General features: G+C 40.8%; 1 protein-coding gene across 3 annotated transcripts in view; it reads left to right on the top strand.

Annotated features, from left to right (window-relative positions):
- The window catches only part of GPM6A (glycoprotein M6A), a 182183-nt gene that overhangs the window by 72974 nt on the left and 84927 nt on the right, over positions 1–24282 (top strand). The window lies entirely within an intron of this gene.

Below are 24282 nucleotides of genomic sequence, written 5' to 3'. Positions count from 1 at the left end.
CCAAGAAGTCTCAAAGATTATAGACAAAAGGCTCTGAGATTACATCTGCAGTGTTCTTCAGTACCCTTGAGTGCAGCTCATAGGGTCCTGCATATTTGAATTCATTTAATTCCTGTACAATCTCTTTTCCTATCTTGGGCTGCAGGTCCCTCCTTACGTTGTTTATTCTGTTATCCCCTGGTTGGGCACTGCTTTCCTTTTGGGTGAAGACAGAGGCAAAGATGGTGTTGAGCAGTTCCACATTCACTCTGTCACCCATTAGAATGTCTTTGTCTTCTCCACCCAGAGCACCTACTACTTGCTTGTTTTGCCTCTTGCTTTGAACATAGCTGAAGAGACCTCTTTTATTAATTCTAACCTCTCTTGCAAGCCTGAGCTTTGTCCTGCCTGACTTCCCTGCAACTGTTGGCTACTTGTGTATACTTTTCCTTCTTTACTTCCTATTGCTTCCAATTGCTTCTGTTGCTTCCAACGGGAGGTGGGTATTGTGTAGCAATAATGAAATAGTTTATATTCATTAAGTCAGGGGACTTTGTGGGTATTATCTTTTTATGTGTTATTTTAAGTGTACACTTACACACTTGCTGTAAGTGTGAATGTGACCATCATATGTTTAGTGACACATGCCTCATGACAGCACACTCGAGAGCTCCCTGTTGAGCACACACTTGTTGGCAAGCCCAGATTCGCCTTTCTTGATGTGTGGAATGGCAATTAAGTATTTAACTGTTCTGTCTGGTCTTTTGGAGCATTGGAATTAGACCAGTTTAGTGTTATTTGAGGCTGAGCTAGATGTTAAACTCAGTTGCATGTCGCTTCCCTCTAACTTGGTTCTTGCTTCTTAAAGAAAAAGCAACTGTGCAAAGCCGTGTGTTTGTGCATATTTCTGGTGGTGCTGAGGTCTGCTTAATCCCATTTCCATGGTTGCTGTAGCTTTAAAAGAAAAAGAAAATTGATGGAAATATACATGTCATGTGGTCCTCAGAAACTTTAATTTTAGATTCGTGCTTAGTTCATATATACTTTTCTATAGACTACATTCTGGTTTGGCTGCAGAGAAGCTTCCCCCCAGTAGAAGAAGACTCTTCATCCAGCAGAAAAGCTTACTCCATCAGAGGAAGCTTCTCTGGATACAACCCTCTGTTTCATTACCAAATGATGAATGAATTTAATGAGGTTCTTTTTCATCACTTGGCTAGGTTTGGACTTGGGCACAACAGCATTGTTTGAGTTCAACATTAAACAGCACAAGGATGGTTCTTGTTAGTTTAATGCACTGCTTGAGGGCAGAGAGGTTCCCTGCCAGATCAATTATCTATTCTGCTATAGTAAAAATTAAACATTCAATGAAGTGATGTTTTAGCAGCTGATGAAATACCTCAACTAGTTATCTGCCTAATGCCATTTTGGATAAAGAGAAAGGCAAAACAGGATTCAGTGGGGAAGCAAATTTAATTATTTAAAATATGTGTCGTTCTTTTACCTAAATAATATATGCCAGTTTAAAGCTATATATGTAGCATATAGTATTATGTCCCATGTTCAATACCCAGCATGTGCAAGTAAGACTGGGAATAGACTCCTGTCAAAGAACCTGGAGAGCTGCTGCCAGTGTAATGTCAGTCATAATGTAGATAGATCAAGCTTCAAAGAAGTCAACTTACTATATCCCTATATATTCGTTATGGAATTTATTGAGTATTACTGGTCTATAATTTTCTGTTTCATTTACAATGAGAAAAATGTGCATGCATTATTCCTGAATGATTTGCAGTTTGTCCCATCAATGACACATTCACCAACTATTATTTTTGTGTGTAAAGATCAAGTGGAACGGCTCCCGATTTGCTGCTTAAGTTATTCAGTGTTGATTGAGCTAGAGTGGGTGGAAATGGAATTCCGTTGACAATTATTAAGAGAGTTATCAGTTTGGCACAGGCTCCAAACAGGATACCAGATGATGCAAACTCTATTAATAGAAGTGTAAAACAGCAAGATACCTGCAGGCCATCTTGTCCAATCTTCTGTGTTTTGAGACAGAGGAATCTCTACATAAATAGGTTCATAGAATCCTGGATAGAGGCAAAGATCCAAAGGACTGCACAGCTAGTTCTGCATTCACATGGGGACTTTGGACTTAATAGCAACTCCATTGTTACATGGAAAGTGACATTTGAAACTTACGTAAGTTTTGTTTCAAAAGAAATTTGATATGGGCAGCTGCCCTTTTCTTTGGAATTCCTATTCAATTTACATGACGTCATCAAGCTGCTGCAGGCCAGTATTTTCTGAGTTCTTCTTCCGTGTTTTCTCAGACCTGATTTGTAGTTATGTATTTATAATAAAATACAATTGCTGCACTTTCCTGTCCAGTGCTGACAGACAAAGAGTTATTGGGGTTTTTCAAGGAACCAGTGCTCTTAAAAGGAAACACTCATTACACGTTCCACCCATTTTATTGTTTCCTATTGATATGGGCAGCAGGATTAGTGATAACTTGTCCCTTGAATGACCATTCTGAATAAGGGAGCAGGTGGTGCTGTGGTCTAAACCACTGAGCTTCTTGGGGTTGCCAATAGAAAGTGAGCTCCCAGTGCTCTCCCCCAGCTCCTGCTGGAGTTAGCAGTTCAAAAGCACACCAGTGCAAGTAGATAAATAGGTACCATTGCGGCGGGAAGGTAAACAGCATTTCTGTGCACTCTGAAGAAGAAGAAGAAGAGTTTGGATTTGATATCCCGCCTTTCACTCCCTTTAAGGAGTCTCAAAGCGGCTAACATTCTCCTTTCCCTTCCTCCCCCACAACAAACACTCTGTGAGGTGAGTGGGGCTGAGAGACTTCAAGGAAGTGTGACTGGCCCAAGGTCACCCAGCAGCTGCAAGTGGAGGAGCGGAGACACGAACCCGGTTCCCCAGATTAGGAGACTACCGCTCTTAACCACTACACCACACTGGCTTCCGTCATGGTGTCCCGTTGTGCCAGAAGCGGTTTAGTTATGCTGGCTGCATGACCTGGAAAACTGTAGACAAACACCGGCTCCCTCAGCCTGAAAGCGAGATGAGTGCTGCACCCCATGGTTGCCTTTGACTGGACTTAACACTCTAGGGGTCCTTTACCATTCTGAATTGTCCTCTATAAATTTTTGTTTCTATTGAAATGCTCCAGAGGCTTTAATTACAGAATACTTGTCATTACTATTTTTTCTTTTTTATATAATTAAATCAAATAAGGGGGCGGGAATGAAAAGAAACCAGCAAATAAAATTCATTTCATCACTATTTTCCAGCAGGAACCAACATGAAGTGATAAAAATGGCAAGCTATGAACTTTATGTCCTGGAGGACTTTGGCTGAAGGATCTTGGCCATTGGGAAGGACATTGCTGGATAATATAGTACTTTATAACATTAAAGTGTTAACTGAAACTTTCATTTTAAATCTGTTTCCATCTAATTGTCAAAGAAGCAATTGCAGTTGGGTGTTTGGTGTTCAAAGACAACAAAAAAGTGTTAATAGAACCCCTCAGTGCACAAGACCAAGCCTTTGTAAATACTTAAAACAGCCTCATGATAACAGCCAGGTATGCCATGCCAAAAATGTCAATGGGACCAAGTATGAGATTCATAAAACAATCTCAGGGAGATAAAGTTAACTGTACCGCAGGTTACAATGGAGGACAAAACCCAGCACAAAATTTAATTTCAATTCTTAATATTTTGCACCACTTGGAAATAAAATTTAATTTGAGGCTAGATTGGCTGACATCTCGAAAATTATAAGTGTAATGGTTCTGTGACTTTCTGTCTTTCTATCTATCACATTTGCTCAAGCAGCCTTGCAAACTGTAATGATGAAAAACTACAGGCATATTGTAAGTCTTCTGCTTGAAATAAAAATATTTATGCACTTACAGTGCTTCCTTTTTTCCATGCCCATTCAGGAGTAATTCCTGCCATGCTCAGATGGGCATACTGCTAGATAAGTGTGTGTAGATTGGACTGCAATCTTAGACTGGTAAATACTATCATTTATATGATTTATTTTGAATTTTATTTTTTTAAAAACGAATTCTTTACAAGACTTTGTGGAGTAGCATTGAGAGACTGAAATGTCCATGGTTGTTGGGGCAAAAAGCCATATATATTAGGAAGGAAAGGATAGAAATTAATAACATCGGGGCTGAGGATGGAAGTTAGTAAGGATAAGAGGAAATTAATTAGGAGGGGCAAAGGGATAGAAATAAAGATAATGGCAAGAAATTTTGGGTTTTGCTATGATCCGCTTTTCTGCTTCAACCACACCCACTTTTGCACTTCAGTTACACCTACTTTGCCACATGGCCTCCAGAAGGCTGCCATTGGTAATATTTCTCTGCTGTAAACTGTTGTAGGCAAAGGCATATCCATTGTCTGTAGTTAGAAAGTCCATCCCTTAGATAAAGCATAAATTACAAGTTGTAGGTGGTAACATAATCACTTCTGTCTTTATATGGGAAATGCTTAATGACAGGAACTATAAAACTAGTTATCTACAAAAATGTGGTTTGAATAAACTGGGATCACTTTTAATAGTTTACAGGTTCAGAATTAAACAAAACAATTTTAATCCTTTTATATATTTATCCAGATACTGTTCTTGATTTCAGTGTTCTGAAATCAAGGCAGTAGGATGAGAATACAGTATTGCTTTTATATCTACTTGTTTATGCATTAGAGTAGCAGGTGGGAAAACACTCAGTAACTTCATGATTACCCTGACCAGATTAATTTTTCATAGGGGACCACACTTCCCCTCATTTGTCTCCATTTTCCACATGAATGGGTATAGATTTTTTTTCATTGTATATTCAGTTTATGGCAGTATGAAAGCATTTTTATTTTGTTTAGACAATATCACTTGTTTCATTTTCCTCTTTTAAACATATTTAACATTTTTCCCATTAGGCATTAAAAAGCTGCCATTTTCTTGGCAACAGAATGGTATAAATTCTGTTCTTATTAACATCATGGTGCAACAAATGGAATTATTCTAACCATATTATGTGGGTGAAATATTCCTATGCATTCTAAGGACATTTCATACAAGTTCATGTCTTTAGCTGTAAGGTCTTTGCTAATACCAAGGCACATGACACAACCAGCCAGTTCCTTCCTATAACCACCCCTTTCCTTTCTATAACCACCACAGTCCCTAGACCTATGCAAACCCAGCCTCTTCCTTATCTCTGTTGTCATTGCTGCAATGATGCCCCCTCACCTTTTGATGGCTGACAAATTCTACTCTTTTGTCTCCTTTTCTCACTCTGGAAGCAGAGGGGCAGCAGAGACAGGAGATGGGGAAGCCTTACAGAATCTTCACTTCCCAAGTTTTGTTCCCTCTGTGGCTATTGTAGGTCCCATTGTGAAATTTCCATTGTTGGCTTTCCAGCTAACAAAATGCTAGATACAGTGGTACCTCTAGTTACGAACTTAATTCATTCCGGAGGTCCGTTCTTAACCTGAAACTGTTCTTAACTAGAGGCGGGCTTTCGCTAATGGGGCCTCTTGCTGCCGCTGTGCCACCGGCACAGGATTTCCGTTCTCATCCTAGGGCAAAGTTCTCAACTCAAGGTAACTCTTCCAGGTTAGTGGAGTTTGTAACCTGAAGCGTTTGTAACTCGAGGTACCACTGTACTGTCATATACCACAATGGTGCTCTGTGGAAGCAACAGATCTCTGTGTTCAAATGCCTCTACCTAAAAGTTCCATTGCCATACAGATGAGAGAGAGCTTGAATGGTTATGAAAGACAAAAGTTAATGGGTTGTCAATAATTGAACTCAACGTACTACATTCATGCAATCCCCATAGAAATGAACTGAGATGTTTCTGTGTGCACTTCATATGCTCCAACAACAACAAATGTTGCATAATTGTAATGTATTGCAGCCAACTTATTTTACCTTGTATCCACCTCATATTGGATGTTGTTTTAAATGTGTATGTGTAACACATGGTTGGGCTGAGGTGGGGGTTCCAGGTTCATGGGCCTTCCAGCACCTCCATGCAGAGCCAACAGTACAATCCAGGATGCCTCTATTGAAACATCCATGTCAGAAGGCCCCACTCCTATTCATCCCCCCTTTTTTGCAGCAGATAGACCATGTGGGCAGGGCCTACTTGTATTGGTATTGACATGTGTAGGCCCTGATTCACATTAAAGGTTTTACACATGAACAGGGAAGGGACACAAAAGCAGGACATATGTTACCTGGATGCTGGCACCATGCATGAACCAGCCTTCATTTCTCTCTGTGTGTTGTTCCTCTGTGTCTCTCACCTGATCTACCTTACAATCAGCTTGGAACAATTTTTCTTTGAGTAGAAGAAATCATCAACACATGGTTTTCATTCTTAGAATTTTGCAACACAGACTTGTACAAAATAATGTCTCCATTCCATCAACAACACTCTGCCCCAATGATTCTGTGCTTAGAATATAGAGAGAAAGGTGGTGTCTTTTTCCACTAGGGAAGTAGATACTCCTGATGCCCAATTTCACATTAAAGTTATTCCATTTGATAAGTTGTCATCTGGTATTGAATGATATGACTCTATTACAGCTCAGTTCATAGAAGTAAATAGGCTCATTAATCACTTGTTCCTAAACTCTCCATGCTTTGTTGAGATATGGACAAACAAGAATCTATTTGTAAAATGCTGTGAAATTTTGAAGATTGCATATAAAATTTGGAACATTACTTTGTTTTATAGCCTTTTGCAGAATGGTACATTTTGCATGCAAACAAATAAAGAATTTCAATACCATCTCTAGATGCCCGAGAAGCTGGTGAATCAAATGAATGAAGACTAGGGCTGAAATGTTTTTATAATTAGACTGCCAGTAGCCAGATTTGATGCCGGGCTTCAACAAACCCCAGACCTGCTACGGTATGGGAGAAGGACCCTGCAAAATATTACAACTATTGCAAATAGTGCTAATTTAAAGAAGCACTCATTAGCTGCTTTCTCTTAACACTGTTCATATATGAAGGGTTAAATGATCCATAAATTGGATTTAAACATGCCTATTTTTTACTGGCTTAAGTAAAGATAAAGGGACCCCTAACCGTTAGGTCCAGTCGTGAACAACTCTGGGGTTGCGGCGCTCATCTCGCTTTACTGGCCGAAGGAGTCGGCATACAGCTTCTGGGTCATGTGGCCAGCATGACTAAGCCACTTCTGGCGAACCAGAGCAGCGCACAAAACACCATTTACCTTCCCACCAGAGCGGTACCTATTTATCTACTTGCACTTCGACGTGCTTTCGAACTGCTAGGTTGGCAGGAGCAGGGACTGAGCAATGGGAGCTCACCCCATCGCGGGGATTCGAACCACTGACCTTCTGATCGACAAGCCCTAGGCTCTGTTATAGAGGTGGAAAGCACCTCTGAGATCATGTAGTCCAACCCCTTGGCAGTGCAAGGAATTCACCACTGCAATATCCCAGTTTGGTAACTATCCCCTCTCTCCTTAAAAACCTCTTAAAGAAGGACTTAAGCACATTTACTGGTTTGATCCTTCAACTAGAGATAACCAGAATCCTATATCTGTGTTGGTTGTTGTTGTTATTTCGTTGTTTAGTCGTGTCCGACTCTTCGTGACCCCATGGACCAGAGCACTGTGTTATCCCACTGTTGCTGTCTAACCCAGCCTCTATGGTAGCTGCTGCTGCTGCTGCTGCTGCTTCTTCTTCTTCTTCTTCTTCTTCTTCTTCTTCTTCTTCTTCTTCTTCTTCTTCTTCTTCTTCTAAAATAGGAGGTCAGGATATGAACTATCTTGCATAACATATCTTGCACTACCTATTATATGGAGATCTAAATATGGGTATTATTGTTCCTCCTTTCACTAGTTTTTGTAATATTTTTAAAACAAAAGAATGCTCATTTCTTCCATAATCTGTGTTGAGTTTATGGAACTGTTTTGCTAGTCAGTAGTTATATGATTAGAACTGAATAGCAAGCAAGCCCTTTAGGTCAGCTGCATTTTTTAAAAAAAATTATTATTATTATTATTATTATTATTATTATTATTATTATTATTAGGTCAATCAGGATAGATCTTTCTCTCCCATCCCAGTCATTAAAAAATGAAGGCACCAGAGAAGCTGCTGTGGACATTTGCAGTCTTATTTCCCAGACCTTTTTACTTGTTTGGATGCAGGGTGTTCCCCCCGCCCTCTGTTAAACAGCTGTGCACTACTGTCTGCCATCTGCATTGCCTGTGTTCCCAACATATCACCTTCCATTATTGCTGCACATCCTCCCCCTTTCTCAAATCTCATATAATTGTAACCATTGTCTGCATCATTGCTTTCAGGCTTATACTAACAAAGAAATCTGCCGTATTTACACATTACTAATGCGTGTGCATCAAACCTGTAAAAACACACACATATATATATAATGTAAAAACTACCTCTGCTTAACCATCAATAATCTCTAACCAATCAGATCCACACCGTACATTTAAAGTACGGTACATCTAACACACATTTAAAGCACATGACTCGCCCTAAGAATATTGGGGAGTGTAGTTTCTCCCTCACAGAGCTGCAATTCCCAGCACCCTTAACAAACTACAGTCCCCAGAATTCTATGGGGGAAGTTACATGCTTTAAATGTGCATCGGATGTGCTTTAAATGTATGAGGTGGATCTGCCCCAAATCCCACATGGACATTGCAAGAGATACAGGACACCATAGGTGCCAACTCCCTGGGGCCCTGGGTGGCTGAGCACCCACAAAATTCCCCATGAAAGGGCTGGGCACCCACGGTTGTGGGGCCAAGCTGGCAATCCTGCAGGACACTGATGAGGGTGGGCAACATATGAATGCAGGATGCATTTATGCCTTTTCCCTAGAAGCCCCACCAATCAATGAATAAAGTATCAGTGAGTCATCGCATGAGGACTGTGTGAGGCTGCATAGCCTGTGGGTGGAGAGGACCTTGCCCAGGATTTTAATGTGGCTTGTGTGTTAGCTACACAGAGGTGAGATATAACTTTAGTACAGTGGTACCTCGGTCTATAGACGCTTCAGGGTACAGACACTTTAAGTTACACTCTGCTAGCCCAGAAATAGTACCTCGGGTTAAGAACTTTGCTTCAGGATGAGAACGGAAATCGCGCAGCAGCAGTGGGAGGCCCCATTAGCTAAAGTGGTGCTTCAGGTTAAGAACAATTTCAAGTTAAGAACAGACCTCCAGAACGAATTAAGTACTTAACCCGAGGTACCACTGTATTTGATTTAACAGCATCTCTCTTTCTGAGTTGAACACCTTGCTTTTGGTTTATTTACCCTCTGTGTTCCTGTCCTCATAATCTTTCATCATTACGGCATGGCCTTACTTCTTGCCAGGACAGCCCTACCTTTCAATAGCAGCCACTGTGGCAGCATCTGCATTGCTCATCTGCATCCCCAGTGGTGTGCATCACTGCCAGTTATTGAGAAGAGGAGGGACAAAGTAGTGGGGAGCCTCATCCGCACTGCCCTGCTGGCCACTAATGCTATCTTTAGACAGCCAACTCAGGCAGCACTGTATGTACCACATTGATATGGCCCACACCCCCAAAGCTAGCCTGCTGCTCTGAAGTATAGCAGGAGCTGTTCCGTCACCAGCGTTGAAGTAAGACTCAAGTGCTAATCTAAGAGACGTTTGTACAAGGAAATGATTTGTGCACCATCTTGCCCTTCACCCCATGCAGCAAAATTCCCTGGCCCAACCCTGCCTGTAGTTGTTAAGCAGGGCATATTTATTTCCTCATATTATCTGTAGGCACTGCAACTCAAAAAGATCACAATCTTGCCATTATTGGTCTTTCATACCTTGGCAAGGGGGCAAAGGAATAAGGTGCTGCTGTAGACCAAGACTGCTTGCCTTTACTGCCAAAGAGATAATTTTACAAGCCTGTTTTCTAGTCCTTCTGGGACAATGAATTGTGCAATGGCCCGGATGTAACAAGAAAGAGAAGTATCCCAGTCATTAATATAAATGACAGAAAAGATTCTTAACATCTTAGACGACTAGGTTTTTTGTTTTTGTTTTGTTTTGTTTTGTTTTTGCGGGGGGGGGGGGTCAGATCAGTAACTTTTAGGTAATTCAGTTTAGCACATTAAAGTTTATCTTACAATAGAGTGAAAACTAATAACTTGGTTCTTCGGACTAGTGCAATAAAGCTTCCTGAAATTGGAGAGTCATAAATTCAATAATAAATTAACCCAGCAAATGGGACAAGACACACTTACATGCAGCTAATATAATGGAACCACCTCTCCATAAACACAGAAGCAAGCTATTGTTTCTCTCTTGAGGCTTATTAAATGTGCACATTGTTGTGTGTGTATGAGCACATTTTAGGTGGCATCTTTGTAAAGGAATCACATAAAAAAGCTTCCAATCTCTCTCCCCACTGCCCATGCTCATCTAGCTTTTAAATATTATATCTGGAATTGCACGAGAGCTACTTTGTTTGAAACCTGCTCCTTCTTTAGCTCTAGTCACACATTCAAAGAATGTCAGTAGACATGATGAAGACTGCAGTGTAAGGCTGCGATCCTATGCACACTTACAGCTGGCTGGCTAAAGGAAAGGCTGTGCCACTGGGAATAACCAACACAGCCCCAGAAAAGAATAGCCAGCTCAGGTGTAAATACATGCACCTGACTGGCTAAAGGGGTTGTACTTGATTCTGCCCAAACTCTATAGTCCTTTCCGTGCATTCCTGAAGGACCCCCCAATAGGAAAAGGTATAATCAAGGGGGGAAAGTAGAACACACAAACAAAAAGATGAGGTGCAAAGCTGTCCAGCCCCGAACCATGCAACATCTACTGGAAGGGTTTTTCAATTTTCTATTTAAAATATGATTTCACCCTGATTAATGTGATTGGCTGTGCTGTCCAGAGATGATTTGTCAGTTCTGGAGATGGCGTGGAGTCTCTAAATAAGAGGTGATATATTGAATATGAGTTTGGGGGACATGAGAAAACTGGGCTATAGCAGTGGTGGTTTGTGGGTTTCAGAAAGATCATAGGACAGGCAGTGCTAACCCTGTTGTATATGGGGAGTGCCCCGCAATGCCATGTATTCTTTGAATGCCTGAATAAGGCTCTTGACTGTGAATAAAACCTGGCACTAGTTAGCAGTCGTAAAAGCATTAAGATGTGACATGTTAGGGAGCATGTATAGGACCAGTGCAACAACTAGTGTTTAAACTTTAAACTCTCCACCACAAAGAAATATTAGACAGTAACGGCTGCAAATGCTTATATCACAATCAACCAGGCCTGGATAGAATTCTCAAGTGGGGAAAAAAGCTACATGTTGTAGCATTCTCTAAAAATGGATAATCTAAAAAAGCACATTTCCCTAATCTAATCCTCTGCTCCTCCATTGTTATCCTGTGGCGGATGACAAAAAAAGGCTTTTAAAAAGTACTATTTGTTGATTTGTACACAAACATGAGTGTGCTAAGGCTATCTGAGACCCAGGGTTGTAAAGAGTTACTTTGGCTGCCTGTCGTTTGGGCAACAGCACACAAATGCCCTAATTCCACTATTCATGAGGTTAAGTTCAAACTTGGGCTAAGCAAATTGACTGACATGCTGATATCACAGAGCATGCCCCATCCCTCCCCCACCCCACTTCATGTGTGGGAGAAGAACAAGCAGTTTATAGCAGAGCCATCTGCTGGAGCTGTGACCATTCTTTGGCAGATCTCTGTAGTCTTTGAGCCTGCAACTGATCAGGCTGCCTGAATGACTGTTGTCACTAAGAATTAAGCAATTAGGTTGCATTTCTGTTCTATGAAGGCTTCATAAATATTAAAAGAGAACTGGGGATGGCATATATTTTAATCCTCATGTACTAAGCCTCTGCAACCTTTGAACCCTCTCTGTGAACACAACTAGCCCCCGGCAATGCTTTTTAGATGCTTTCTTGCAGATTTATCTTGAACTGTGGTTGGAGTCAGATAGCAAGACAGATTTCCAACAGGAGTCAAGTTAAAGTGAGCTGAAAAACAATGCATTGTATATTTTGCTAAATGCACAATAACAGAAATAACCCAAATAGCAAATTTGTTAAACCAAAGTAGTTGGGTTTAAGTCTCTTTCTGTCTGTATTTGAAATTATTAGTATTAAATATGTTAAAACCTAGCTTTGTTTAGTAAAACTAAATCATAGATTAGGCTGGAAACAATTGCATAGCCATCTATATTTCACATTTTCATTCATTTTAATTGCATTTCTTTAGGTCATCAAATTTTACTAATGACAATTGCTTCCCCACTATGCCTGATACTGCAATTGTAAAAATAAATAAACACAGTACCAATATGATTGTTTATCATGTTATTAATGCAATATGTAATTAGTTGCTTAGTGTTAACAATATGTTGTTGACCAAGGGAACGTGGCTTCAGCTAGGTGCAAGTGAGGCAGGCAGATTGACCAGTAACCAAGGGGGGAAACGGTTCAACTTGAACCTGAATTCAGATCCCTGCTTGGCCATGAATTGGATCTGGTGGCTTTGGGTACACCTTGCTTTTTCTATTTCCTGCCTGTGAAATATGTATAGCAGTAAAACTTACTGAGTTGCTATGGAAACAAACTCAAGCCGGTAGAGCACATTCCACATTAAGAGTGCTCAATAAATGATTAGTAACATAATAGCTTGATAACGGGTAGTACATCTATACAGATTTATCAGTGGCAAAAGGAAAACAAGGAAGGAGGACAATAGAAATGAGAGCAAAGTCACAGCTGCTGTGTCTTTCTTGGTCGGTCAAGCATCAGTTCAAATACAAGTTAGTATTGTTGTATGCCACCCCAGTCTCCAAGCGGTGTAAGATTCCAGGGGTTCCAGGTACTTACCCATGTTTCCTTTAGGAAATGAGGCACAGCAAAGACTGTGATGTCTATGATATATGGTTTATTTACACATATGTACAACCTGAGCCTACAATGGAGGGGGGGGGGCAAGCACCCCAAGAGGATCTTGTTTTCCCCATAGCTGGAGCCTTGGATTTAAATAGAAATAATCCAATGTGCTCTGCCTCTCTGTCCAGTTTGCTGCCTTTACCAACCTGCAACCTTTCCCCCTTTAAATCACATCACAGCCAACCCCTTCTTAACAAACTCTGAGCTGGAGGAAGGACCCCACCCTTTTGCCATCTGGCACAGAGCTCCCTCTCCTTGGCTTTCTCAATAGGTTATTACCTTTCCTTTGTTTTCTTAATGGCTCATCTCACAGGCGATTGCCTCATCAGGAAACTGGCTGAGCTCATATTTTAACCCTTGCTGGATCCAGGGGCTCAGGAGGCTTGATTAAGTTCTAGCACTTACCAGATCTAGGAATTTAAGGGAGCCTGGCATCTCCAAATTCATAACAGTATTTTATTTGGCCTCAATGTGCACTCTTGATTACAATGAACTGCATTTGTCATTTTAATTCACTTTCAGCCATTTTGGAAATCATTTTGGACCTTCTCACAATCCTGGTTTGTTTTTGCCATCCCAAGGAATTTTGTGTCAGCAGCAAAGTTGGCCTCCTTACAGTTTATCCCTAGCTTGAGAAACCTGATGGAGTGTCTTGTTTAGTATGCCCCTTCCCAGGCCCTGAAATTGATACTGGAGGCTTTGGTAGTTGTGCTGCCAATGGTTTGGTACTTTGAAACTGAGTGTGCTGATTAGTTAATGGAATATAACAGATTTTAATTTTTCAGATGTTTAGATTTTTATTGTATTTTTATACTGCCCTGCAATCTCTGGAGGGAGGGTGATTTAGTAGTAGTAGTAGTAGTAAACAATGATGTTGATAATTTTCACTCTCATCCCTTTGGGATGATTCATTCTGAACTGAATGCTCCTCAGCTCTTGTTGGCTTTCTTCCAGGGATCACTATAATTGCTGTTCTGCTACCTTCTTGATTTTAAGCACCCGCAATCTAATTCCACTTTGGTTCAAGTGGAGTCTGACCCTTTTGTCCAGGCTCAGTTTGTTCCGAAACATTTTCAGTGCCTAATGAATGCAACTCTTCCTCCCAACAGCACTCTCCCAGCCAAGTACTAGGGCTCCTCAGCTCTACCTACCTGTCTAGAGTGTTGAACTGTAGTCATCTGTTTTGCCTGTTTTTAATACAGAATTATTGTAGCCTGTCCTGGGACCTGCTGGTAAAGGGTGAGTAATGAATATAAGAACAACAAGAGCAAAACTGAGAGAGAGAGAGAGAGCCAGCCAGCCAGCCAGCCAGCCAACCAACCACAAAGCACCTGTCTTTAAACCTTCTACTTAGCAATCTAAAGTTTGCTTCCAGGACTGCAAAACTACATTTCTTCATGTCTTTGGTGCCAACATGCACCACAACCCCTGACTCCTGCCCAGATTCATCTATCAGGCTATCTAGATGATGCATGACACCCACAACTTTCGCATCAAGCAGTCACCATGCCCATGACAAATCTAGCTATGTCCCTTATTATCAAATCAACTACTACCAGGAAATCCCCTGGGATCATCCTCAGCATGAGAGAACATCTCTTTGCCCCTTTCTCCAAGAACGGAGTCCTTTCTAAGTGATCATTTGCTTCTTCCTCTTTTTAGAGAGTTTTCCCCCTCTTTGTCCATTACCCTCCTTCTCTATGAAAACAGAAGAGCATTCATCTAGGAGTGTGATGATGCTAACATGATGCTAACATGTCCATGAAGGCCTGATCCCCCAACCTCTCTGACTCTCTCAGAATCTCCAGGACAACTAGATTGGCATCAGAGAAGTGAACTTGTCCTCTCAGAACATGACGTATTGTGCACACTTCCAGGACTTCTACCTAGCAGACACATGTGGAGAACCACCACACGTCTGCTTGTGTTCCGCTTGCATCACTTTTATTGTTGTTCATTGAGCTGCTTTATTTGGATTTGCTAAGTAAAACACAAATCCTATAATCTGATTGTGTTGTTGGTTTGTGTGATAGTGTTTTTGTAATCTTAAATTTATTTGCATTATTTGCCCTGAAATCTGTTTTGGATTATGGGTGATTTATTTGTTTTTAAAATAAATAAAACCAAATAATGCTGCGCCTTCCACATGGGTGCATCTTTAAAACATATTACCTAGCCTCTTGTGCTGATTTAACAACATTCATGCTAATTGTTTCCAATTTTGGGAATATCCGTATTGGAATTCACTTTTATATTTAGTTTTACATATTGTTCAACTTCCTTCATTGTCCACCAACAAATACATTACAGACAAGTGAGAAATTTCTCTCGCATGTTAATGCTTTGCAATTTAATTGATTTCTGCCAGTGGCTATGTTCTTCGACCTGTATGCCAGTGTTTCCCAACTTTGGGCCTCCAGCTGTTTTTGAACTACAATTCCCATCATCCCTGACCACTGGTCTTGCTAGCTAGGGATGATGGGAGTTGTAGTCCAAAAACAGCTGGAGGCCCAAGGTTGGGAAACACTGCTGTATGCTACATTTTCCTGGACATGACACACCTTTTCCACCTGGGTTTTAATCAAAGCAATATAACGTCTATTTTTCCCCCACCTCCAGGAGAAAGTGATGATGAGGCAGAGTGCTACTTAATTCATTTTGCTACCACAAGTTCCTTAGAATGTTAATGGGTTGATTTCCTGGTTGAGTGACCCTGCAGTAAGAACTACTTTCATTGAAAAGAATGATTGGACAAAAATAAAATAACTTTCTTTTCTACCATCTCTTTTTGTATTTGTAAGAGTTCAGCTTTTGCCACCTAATAATACACAGAGATTGGGAATATCAGTGATAGTTACTAATAATAACCTTTTATATAGCATAGGAATGCCTGGTCAGACTATTTCTTCATCTTGCTTTTCAGGGACTGTGGCAGAGACAGGTCTTTCCCATCACCTATTATTGGAGCCTTTTTGACCAGAGGTGCCACAGACAGAGTTTGTGAGCTTCATATGCATTAAGTCAGTTATCCTTATCACACTTTGATAAAGCGTGTTCTCCCTAACAGAGAGCACGTGTTGCGGTTGGGGAAAACAAGCCACCCTGTTGTTGCTGGGCAGATTTTGGAAAAACCCAAGCCATTAAGTGGTTAATTGGGTTGCTGGGGATTTTGATTGTTGCCATTTTTCGGAGGAGGAGCCAGAGTTTTTAAATACAGGATGCCCAACACTGGGCGTCCTCTTGGCTGTTTTGCACCGGATCACCCGCCCACTCTCCCTTTAATAGGGGTTTTTTTTTTGTTCGCTTGACCTTGCTATGCCTGTCATGGGGTCATCTGCTTTGGAGCAGGGGCTTGGTAGGAATTTTGCCATCTGGCTGATTGGCTGGTGCCATTTGGTTTTTGCCTACTGCGTAGCAAATCGTCACAACTTGTAAGGTTGGCGGTTAGGCATTGGTTAAAATTGGTTGGTGGAGGGGTAAGTGCCTACCCCTCCAATGGTGGTGCGGAAAGGGAATTCCGTTAAAGGAATCCAGGGGCTTGCCATTCTTTTCGTCCTGTCCCTGGCATCGGACTTGGGCCGTGCAAGCCCCACAGGAACGTGAGGGTGAGGAGTGAGGGACTGATACCCAGCTTCATTTTCTCACCCAATACTTGTTTCCCACGCTGGCTTCCCTTGGAGTACGGAAGTCAGTTCTGTCCCTGAGGGCAAGGACAGAGAGTCATAACCAGTGCCTAAACAACCACTCACATTTTTTGTATTTTGAATAAAGTTGTGGCCAAAATCATGCCAAAAACCTTAAACAAAAATTGATGTGTGATGTGTGAATTTTTTTGGGGGTGGCTTTGGGGACTCAACACGCAAGATAGAGTTGATAATCCTGACCTATCTTGCAGCTGGGAGATAGTGCTTTGCCTACTGCAACCCAGTGAGTTCACAGCTGAGGTTGGAATTGGACTGGTGATTCTAAGCTCATACTCTTAACCACTATACCACACTGACTGCTCTGTGTATAATTGCATATAATGTGTGAAATATATCTTTCTGGATTGGTAGGAGGTATCGCCAGGGTTTCTGATGATATGGCTGTGCGCCGAAACAGTGATATGTTAATATATTTTATTCATATGATTGTGGGATTGGCTTTATGCCAGTGTCGAGTTCATGTTCCACTATGATGTTTTTCAGCTGAATTATTTATATCAGAACAATCCATCTGCAGATGTTAACAATGGAAGTGTAGGACAGCACATTGATGCTGAAGAGGTTGTTAAATGAAAAGTAGAGAGTGCTTCAGCTTGAAAAATCTCCTTTGCTCTTATTTGTTTCAGAACACTGTAGAAAACAGTTGTTATAATTATCCATTGTGCTCATTTAGTTTTTTCTTACCAACCATGAAGACACAGTGTCTGTGATTTCATTTCTGCAGTGCTCATCCTCACAGCTACATTGTGCAAAACTGAAACATTTAATGTGTATCTTCAACTACTGTTTTCATGGAGGAAAATTTGTGTCGATTAAATATTTCCTTTTTACAAATGTATATTAAAATATATTAAATATTTCCAAATTTCAAAACATAATGGCCACATAAATACTACAAAAATTGAGTTGTGGGATGGGTTTTTTGAGTGCTACCAAAAAAGCACACAGGGCAGAGATCATTATTTGATTTTTAAAAAAAAGCTGTTTAAGAGCAACTATTACATTTGAAGGATTAGAAGGCATTACCACTAACTCTGTTTATAGTGTTTTGCCTTGTGAAACTGATTTAAGATTTTGGTTCCAGACATTTTATAGTTCAGTCTCTGGGATTTAATCTCAATAATGTGTTACACTTGCTATTGTCCCAGTGAATTTGTTGACAGACAGTAATTGGGTCACTGCATTGAAATACCAAGTGTAGGCTTAGAATTCTCTTTGCTGGTTGGCATGACAACCATAGTGGTCGATTAAACATGCGCAGAGAAGAGTCAGCAGCCTGTGGTTCTCAGATACTGCAAAAGAGAGGGTAGAAATGTTAAAGAATGTTCCTTTAAAGAATACATAGGCAGAGAATTCCAGTGGCATCTGTTATTTGTTAAAAAAAAAGGGGGGGGGGAGATTGTGCAAACTGAAACGAGACAGAAAGACAATTAAAGCCTGACTATGTTTCATTGAATCTGAAACTTAAAGCACCCCCCAATGAATAATGAATCATCGCAAAAAGAAAATTAAAATCATTTGACAAAGTCAATGTCTGCAGGGGAAAGAAAAGATAATTTCTTATGCTCTGCTGAGTGCAGTTCAAAACCAAGTTATGAAACAAACAGAAATGACCAATCTCCATGCAGATCAACTCCACTGCATGTAGATGTCATTGGGTCAGTATGTTTACACCGATGTGAATTGTTTGCGATGCACTTCAGAGGTAATGTTGCCTTCATAGCAGTCTCAATACCACATCCACACTTACTGCAGTGTCCAGTGAGGTGTCCAGTGTGGCATTTGCTGCAACTTCTTTGGATTAGTTTAGGTGGCCTGATGTCATAGGCAGGGTCCTTGTGACAACGTGGCCAGCCATGTATCTCCCCACCCCATCACCTGTTGACTTCTTAAAGCTTGCGGGGGGGGGGGGTATGTCCAAGTGGGTCTAGGATCAATGCATCTTTGTGGGACAGAGTGTTCTTGGCTATCCTAAAATAGGCGGTGATCCAACCACTCCCATTGGTATGTGACCACCTGGTCACAATTAAACGATTTAAGAGGATATCAGGAGAAGGCCGGGGTGAATATGATCCTGTTATTCTTACATGATATCTCAACAGCTTTTTAGGATGGGTATTGGTGAAGGCATTGTTTCCCAGTGGTTCTGATCCCATTTCCAGTTTAGGTTCCAGAGAATAGAATTGGGTGATTGTCTCCCTATCAGTGGGGTGCCTTAGAGTACCATCTTGTCCCCAATGCCATTTGACATCTACATGAAGCCATTGAGAACAGTCATTAAGAGATTTGGGGTCAGGTCATCAATACACTGATGATGCCCAGCTCTACTTCTCTGTAGCATCTGAAGTGGGATAGGCCATGTAGGCGCTAGACTTGGACCTGGAGTTGGTGGTGGGCTGGAAGAGGGCCAATAAACTGACTCTGCATCCTGACAAGATGGCGATGCTGTGGGGTAGATGGTTCCCGAGTCTTGATAATTTGTCAATTGCCTGCTTTGGATGGGGCTGTATCCCCTCTGAAAGAGCAGGTTTGTAATCCGGGGGTCTTCCTTGACCCATCTTTGTCTCTGGAATATCAGGTGACTTCAGCAACTTGGAGTGTCTTCTATCAGCTTAGGCTGGTATGAGAATTACAGGCATTTATGGACCTGGATCACCTGACCACTGTCATCCATGCACAGGTAGCCTCCAGGCTGAATGACTGCAATGCGCTCTATGTCCTTGAGGTTGGTTTGGAAGCTGCAGCGGGTGCAAAATGTGGCAGCTCAGCTGCTTCCTGGGGAAGTATATTGCTAACACTTCACCTCCCTGTTGAAATAATTGTGTTGGCTGCCAATTAGGTACCAGGCTAAGGGGCTGTTTTTTGGTGCATGCAGTTTGGGACCAGGATACCTGAAAGATTGTTTCACCCCTTATGTACCCAGTCAATCTCTGGGAAGGTGTGGGCCTCTTCTCATGATTTCTGTTTTGCACAATATGGAATTGGGAGCCTTTAGTGTTCTACACACAAACACCCCATGTGCTTTGAAAAAGCGCACTCTGTTTTTCAGAGGTAGGCATTGTATCAGACAAGACTCAGGAACAGGCACAAGCAACTTGTTATCTTGCTTGGGATAGCCACGTTTTAAGGGGCATAAGTAAAACACGCAGTCAGAGATGCATATTAGAATCCTTTGCAGTGTCAGAGAAGATGCCAAGCATACCTTGCCTCTGCAACATATCTAGTGGTAATGGGACACACCTTGGATTCCTTAACACAACTGGTTGGGGAAGCCCAATGGTTTTGGGACAACCCTGACTAGAATCCTGAGAGCTAATGTGATGCAGGGTAAGGTTACCAGACGTCCCCGTTTCCCGGGGACAGTGCCCGGATTTACAAATAAATCCCCTGACAAAATCCATCTATTTAGTAGGAAGTTGAAAAGTGTCCCCGGATTCATTGAAAAAAAACTGGTAACCTTAGCTTAGAGAGCTGTACTGGGACCTGGGATACCAGTGTTCACATCTCCATTGGCCATGAAGTTCAGTGGGTGATAACATGACAAAGGGGGAAACCATTTATGCCACCTCGAGCTCCTTTGAGGAAAATGTAATAACAACTAACTAAAACAAATTTCTAGCATTTTAGGTTTTATTCTTCACTGGTCATGTATGAAAACAGGTCCATCACTTCCTTAGTTATTTAAAAATGTAAATGTACTTGGGTTTTTGCAATAAGTATGCAGAGGAGAAATAACAAATGGTTTTGTATCTCTCATTCAAGCATCATGATGTCATAGTTTAATATATCTGCCTGTGGATTGGCTCATGCTGATGAAAGCAGACAACAGTGCTAACAAATGAGTTAAATTGCTATTATGGGTCTTTAATAAGAAGAAACCATGTGGTTAATGAGAGAACTGGCTCTTTTCAGATTGGCTATTTACCTCTGCTGTTAACAATGAAAGATGATATAATAAATGTAGCACGTTGCACCTTGTATACAGTGATTTGGTGCCTGTTTTGGTTCAGCAACCGATAGTGTAACAGAGTAAAGATGCAAGGCTAGCTCATGGGATCTCTACCTATCTGCATAGTTTGCCACAACATAAACCAATATGAGTGCAGATGAAAGTTTTTATGTGGAATAAAATGGAAATCTGTGAACAGGCAGAAGATCTCTATGCCAGTCTTTCCCCTACTCCAAAACAAACAAGCAACACAATGTGAGTATAAGATACTGTAGCTAATTAAATGGTTAAATGTGACCTCTTCTGCTTTGAATAGTGTGTGCGGATAAGGAAATTTGGCCATATGCTGGTGGTTACATGTACACCCTGAGGTCATTCCTTGGTATGAATTGTTAGTAACTCAAGTAATCTGAGCTGACTTCTATATTGACATGAAGTGGTGTAATTCAGACCAGACTCACAAATTTGTTTCATTGTGGGGATTATTATGTATTGTATCCCCTGCAGAATTTTGCAGTAAGCTGCAAATAATGTTTAAAATAAATAATGTTTCCCAATATATTGAGGAAACACAAAATGGTCTTGCAGAAATCTCATTTAAATAGCAACAGTAATTTGAACCTATTTTATATATGCACTGCATCCACAGGATCTAGTTTGCTTAGAAGTACTCTTGAGATTTGCTTTGTAATTTAAGAGGTCATTTTACAAATGCTTCAAAACACAGCATTGTTCATTTATCTTCCATGTGTTGCTTTTTCAGTTAGCAAAGAATATCAGTGAGCAAGAAGAAGAAATGCTATATCAATATGTTTGTGCCTATACTGTTCTACCATTTTGATGTTCTCTTACATTATAATTTCCATGCAGTAGCATAAAGGGGTTTACTTGAAACCAGACTACTTAGTATTCCAGTGGTGTTTACCATTAGATTGCAGCTTCGAATGGAGGTTTACCAGAATATAGTTTCAGACATATTTTTATTAAATATTATTAGGAAAGAACATTTTGCATGTCTGACATCAGGCTCTAATCTTGCTTTTGATTTAAATATAAAGTTACTGAGTTAGTCTGGTTATTTTAAAGTGTTGTAAACTAATGTGGCCCTCGGAGTGAACTTAAAAGAGGCTAGGGAGGAACAAGGATATGCAACTAGGAAAAGAAATTCATAGGAGAAGATAATTTGTATATTTCTCTATCCACACTGTGAGATCAAGTCATTGTCTGGACTAAATAAAAACATTATGGAAGGATGCCTTGACACTCAAGAAGTATTTGTGTGGCAAATCTAATAATTGATATCCAATTGGAGTGTCCTGCTTATGCTATGGGTGTTGGGGAGCTGTAGGAGGGTAGGAGAAGAAGGGGAAGTCATGTCTGTTGGTGTGATGTTGGGTGTCATCCAAATGGACCACCTTAGTAAGCAGTATTTCTGGAACCAAAGGGAAAGGCCAATAAGGCCTTAAGGCCTTACACTGTAAGCAACCATGGCGCATTCACTTGGGTCTTCTTATCTGGTTCAAGATTTAAGGCTTAGAATTATGGTCAGAAGAAAATGTAGGCTTCTGCAGCATTTCCACAGATTATGCATCCACAGATGATGATAGCGTTCTCAGCCCTGTCAATACCTTTTTGATTGACTCACTATGTACAGAAAACAAAATAATTATGATGGTGCTGCATTTGCTGTGTTGGTGTGGTGTTTGGTTCATGAATTTTTATAGGGCAATTTGAAATCTGTGAAAGAGCAACATACCTATAAAAGACAAGAACTGCTTATTCGTTCCATTCTATTTTCCAAAACCACTTCCTTTATTAGATATTAGCATACATACCTACAACAAACTATAAAAAAGGAGAGGGTTGTTTCGTGGAGAAAAACTGGAGTTAGTTTTGCATGGCTGTGAAGAAATGTGCATGATGTGGGCATGAAAATCTGGCAGCTGTGCATGTTTACTTCATTTTCATGTTGCAATGTAGTTTTCTTCCTCTTCTTTCTTTTTGTACACTTAGAAAAATAGGTTTACAATGATGATGATGATGATTACAATAGTGATAGTTATAATAAAAAGCACAGGAAGATATAACTGCACACATTATCTTATCTTTTACAGTTTCTGTATATGGATTGCTCCATCTTTTATTTATTTATTGTTGTTTTTCAGCAGGTTTCAGTAGTTGTTTGTAAACAGCTGTGTCCAGTCTTGTCTCTCCCACTTCCCTCTACTTGTTTTGTATAATGTACGCACAGGAGGAATAGAATCCCTTAATGCTCAGACATTTAATATCTGGTAACACATTTTGCCTTAACCAGTGTGAAACGGACCAGTGTGCAATCAGGAAAGTGTGTATGAACTATGAAGTCAAGGCTGATTTGGTTGCATTAAAAGCAAGCAGACATTTTTGTTTTGTTCTGTCAGTTAGATACATCACTAGGGGATGATCTTGGCAGAGAAAGCCACTGCAGGAACTTCTGTGTGTTTATCAGAGCTGCTTCATATGGAAGGAGCTTCTGAACTGAAGTTGCACATTTAAAATTGCAAAACCTGAACATCCCCCCCTGACACTTTTTGCATAGTTCAGACCTGGGGTCCCCAACATTTTTGGCCTGGAAGCCAAAATTTAGAAATCTAATAAACTACCATGGGTACCACAAAAATGCCCAATTGTAAGATAAACAAATGGGAGGAAATTTGCAGCATGGAAGTTTGCCGTTCTTTTTCTTTCCTACAGCTGCCTACATACACCCTCTGAGGATTGAGAGGCCCTCCTGCATCATGTAGGATGAGGTAGAGGATGCTGCAGTTGGAGGTGGTGATTGACACCTGCCTATTTGGGGCTGTTCACCCCTCCTAAATGCCCCTTCCTTATCCCATATTGTTCAGAAGGGTCCCTGTTCCTCCAGAAATGCCTTTCAGGGTTACCAGCAGCTGCAGAGGGGACAAGGGGAGAGCAAACTTTTTTAAAAAATGTGAACGTCCTTCTCCTTATGCATCTAAGGATCCAAGGCATTATATTTTACTCAGTCTTTTTCATTATTTTTGATCTGCTTGATGTCAAATTAACTAACTGGAGTACATTTGTCATAGTTGTTGTATCAACTTTGGTTTTGCCTTTGGCCTGTTTGTACAAACTGCATGAATTACAATGTTCCAAATCACACTATAATTTAACAAGTTTTCTCATGGCTCGATTCCCACTCACTTACGATTGCATCTAAACCATGTCATAAATGTCTTGGTGTCATGTGTTATTTTTAAAGTGTTCCTGAACCTGTGGAGAGTAATAGCAGAGAGGTGAAGGGAAATCAGCATCGCACAGCTCTTCTTTGCATATGTAAAGTCCAAATCAACCCTAAATTCATCCTTATTTGTGTTAGCAGAGAGAATCCTCTGTTACCTGGAGGATTGTTCTGAACTACATCTCCCATCAGCTCTGGTTATCATGACTAATGGTCAAGGATGGTCAGAATTGTAGACCAAAATGCCTGGAGGGCACCAGGCCAGTGATCAAGAGGAAATTTCAACTTACTATGCTGTGTTTGTCCACAGTAGTGCATTTAGATGAAACACGGCTGAGGCTGGCAGGACATTCACTGTTTATGTGATTTTGAGACACAATGCTGTAGCTAAAAATAATTGCCTTTCAAGTCCCG

This window comes from Podarcis muralis, chromosome 9 (genome assembly GCF_964188315.1).
Source record: "Podarcis muralis chromosome 9, rPodMur119.hap1.1, whole genome shotgun sequence".
In the NCBI taxonomy this organism is placed as follows: domain Eukaryota; kingdom Metazoa; phylum Chordata; class Lepidosauria; order Squamata; family Lacertidae; genus Podarcis; species Podarcis muralis.
The sequence above is the reverse complement of the archived record's forward strand: the minus strand, read 5'-3'. Positions and strand labels throughout refer to the sequence as shown.